This window comes from Elephantulus edwardii, unplaced genomic scaffold (assembly GCF_000299155.1).
Source record: "Elephantulus edwardii isolate Elephantulus edwardi_28Jun2011 unplaced genomic scaffold, EleEdw1.0 scaffold00471, whole genome shotgun sequence".
Classification (NCBI taxonomy): Eukaryota; Metazoa; Chordata; class Mammalia; order Macroscelidea; family Macroscelididae; genus Elephantulus; species Elephantulus edwardii.
In genome coordinates, this window is record NW_006400221.1 from 64702 (window position 1) to 68327 (window position 3626).

At 38.9% G+C, this 3626-nt stretch overlaps 1 pseudogene; it reads left to right on the plus strand.

Annotated features, from left to right (window-relative positions):
* The first annotated feature begins 2591 nt into the window (after positions 1–2591).
* The window catches only part of LOC102864876, a 15390-nt pseudogene continuing 14355 nt past the window's right edge, over positions 2592–3626 (plus strand).

The following is a 3626-nucleotide window of genomic DNA, read 5'->3' on the forward strand; positions in this document are numbered from 1 at the left end:
GAGGCAAGAATTCTGGGGCTTCGTCTGACATACTTTGGACATGTTGTAAGGATGGACAGGTCTTTGGAGAGGGACATCATGCTTGGTAGGGTGGAGGGACAGCGCAAGAGAAGACCCTTCTCCCATGGAACAACTGGTGGATTCAAACCAGATATATTCGATATTACTCTGCAGCTTCTCACCACTTAGCTGCTAGAGCTCCCTGTAATACACATAAGATACATAGAGATGCTTGTGGAAATAGTAGGATCATGAAAAGAATGAATATTGAACCCTAATGATGGACCTCGTTAGTTTTACTATCTAGCTAGGCTTAAAAGAGATTCAATCTTAGAACAATGGTTTACCTCACTATCACCAAGAAAGGCTGACAGTGAAATTCATACTATGTGTCTGGGATCCCTATTCTGAGAAACTCTTAGATGAAGCAGACAGACAGACAGAGAGAGGGCTGTAACACTGGAGTTGGCCCAAGTTGGTAAGAAGGAGAAAAAGAGATATAATGATAACGGAACCAGGAGACTAGTATAACAGAACCAGGAGACTAGTATGAGAACTACAAAGTGAGGTGGCTACAAGAAGTGTGCATAAATGGAGCTAAACTTCTTCAGCCAGGAGACTTCTGGCAGAGTGTAGTACTCACAGACATTTATTAGGGAACTAAAGAGTAACATTTACCTTAGCAATGGAGGAAAAAACCTGACATCCCAGTGGTGAGGGAGAGGCCTGCCAATCAGCATGGTCAAGGAACTGTCCTCACTGCATTTGCACTTCTTGTTGCTGTCATGTGCTACTGAGTATGACTCACAGTGACCCTATGCACAATAGCTCTGAACCCTCCTCTATCTTGAGCCGATCTCAGTGTCTCTGACACATACACCCTCATTACCCTAGTTACTGTGTCAGTCCATCTCATCCAGGGTCTTCCTCTCCTGCTCTGCTCTTCCACCATTCCAAAGATGATGTTCTTTTCACAGGACTGGTCTCTTCTGTCAACATGCCCAAAGTATGTGAGATGTTGTTGTTGTTGTTATGTGCCGTCGAGTCACCTGCGACTCATAGCGACCCTATGTACAACAGCCCTAAACTCCGCTCTGAGGCTCAATGTCAGCCATAGTTTGTTATGATCCACACAGTCAAATGCCTTTGCATAGTCAATGAAACACAGATAGACATTCCTCTGGTATTCCCTGCTTTCAGCTAAGATTCATCTAACATCAGCTACAATATCTCTATTACCACGACCCCTTCTTAACCCAGCCTGGACTTCTGGTAGTCTTCTGTTGATGTGCTGTTCCAGTCGGTTTTGGATTAATCTTCAGTAAAATCTTGCTTGCATGTGAAATCAGTGAGATTGTTCTGTAGTTTCCACATTCTGTTGGGTTACCTTTCTTTGGTCAAATGAGTGACTGTCAAATATTTTTTTCACTCTATGGGTATTCTTTTTACTCTACTGGAGAAATTTTATGTGCATAGGAATCTTACATGAAATACATGCAAAAATCCTCAACAAAATCCTGACCAATAAAATCCAATTTTATTATCTATCTATCTATTCATTATGACCAAGTAAGGTTTATAACAAGTATGCAGGTATGGTTCAACATAAGAGAAACAAATGTAATTTTTCATATTAACAAAGCAAAGAGCAAGAACCACATGATTTTATCAATTCATACAGAAAAATCCTTTGTCAAGGTCCAATGTCCCTTTCCACACAGGAATAGAAAGGAGAGTTTTCAACACATTGAAAAGTATATACACAAACCTGAGAGCCAACATTGTTCTCAATGGAGAGAGATTAAAGTCCCTTGAGAACAGGAATTATGTAAAGATGCCAACCATCAGCACTCTTACTCATATTGTATTGGAAGTCTTATCAAGAGCAATAAATCAAGAGAAGGAAATAAAAGATTTACAAATTGGCAAATTAATAAAACTATCTCCTATGTGCAGATAACATGATGGAGTACTTAGAAAACTCTGAATCTTTAGATTCAGCAAAAAACCTGTTGGACATAGTCGACCAATTTAGTAAAGTAACAGGATACAAATCAACATACAAAATTCAGTTGGATTTCTCTACAATAACGGAGAGTACTTGGAAAAGGAAACAAGAAAAACAAGACCAGTTACAATAGCTAATCACAAGGTGAAATACTTAGAACATATCTAACTAGAGATATAACAGATCTATACCAAGAAAATGAAAAACATTATTGCAAGAAACAAAAAGAGACCTAGAGAAATGGAAGGCTATGCCATGCTGATGGATTTTTGTTGTTAGATGTATTGAGTAGAGCATGACTCATAGTGATCCTATGAGCAACAGGTCTTAACCCTGTCCTATCTTGTGAAAATGACAGTTCTCCTGAAAGCTATCTACAAGTTCAATGCAATTCCAATACACTTACCAATTCCATTCTTCAACAAGTTGGAAAAGGCAATTTCCAATATTGTCTGGAATGGAAAGAGACCTCAAGGAAGCAAAATACTATTGAAAAAGAAAAACAAGGTAGGAGGCATCACACCCTCTGATCTGAAATCCAACTACACAGCCATAAAAATCAAGAAAGCGTGATACTGGTATAATGACAGACCTAAGAAATAGGATTGACAATCCAGAAATCAACTCATCCACCTATGGTCAACTGATCTTTGACATGGTGACAAAGTCAGGTAAGTGGGGAAACCACAGCCTCTTTAACAAAATAGTATTAGCAAAATTTGAAAATCATGTGCAGAAAACTGAAACAAGATCCATACATCATATCATACACAAAACCCAACTCAAGCTAGATCAGGGACCTAGAAGTAAAACCAGAGACTATAAAGTTCATCGGAGGAAAAACTAGGAACAACTGAAGAAGCCCTAATCTTCACCATAAAGAGACTCAAAGCCATGGCTTAACAAGTTAGTTAGAGTTCTGTGCATGACAGTGGCCCTTCTCTGAACCAAAATTTCCTTTCTGTTAGATAAACTCTTTTTCCTGAATATAATACACACACCTCCCCAACAAACAAAAATAAAACCAAAAGAAACTCCAAGATTTCAAAATAAGGAGTAAGGAATAAGGGGAAATCTTTCCATGGGTCCACATTGAAGTGGGTCAGTGGACATTTTCTTCTAGGAGAGCACAGAAAGCTGAATCTTAGTTTCGTGATCTAGAAAACAGGTATAAAGAGTATCTTCAACCTTTTTCCTGTTTGGGGCTAAGTGAGATAGATAGGATATTCTTGGAATTTGCAAGGTACTTTAAAAAAGGAAATGTACTCATTATTCTTAAGATTAAAGTTAGATTTCCCTTCTCCATGCTCCTCCGCCAAGGAACAAAGGTAGGGTGTTCAATTACCTGGATTCTTTGAAACAACAACAACCACCTAGCAAACCACAAATACTGGCAAAGTTATGGAGAGATAGGAACTCTTATTCATTGCTGGTGGGAATAAAAATGGTAGAGCTACTAGGGAAGGTGGTCTGGTGTTTTCTCTAAAAGTTCAAAAAGAAATACTATTTGACTCAGCAATGCCACTACAGGAAATATAAAGAAATGAAAGCCACAACTCAACAGATGTATGCATACCGTGGGTGGGACCTGGCAGGGTGCCTGAGTTCAAAGTATAAG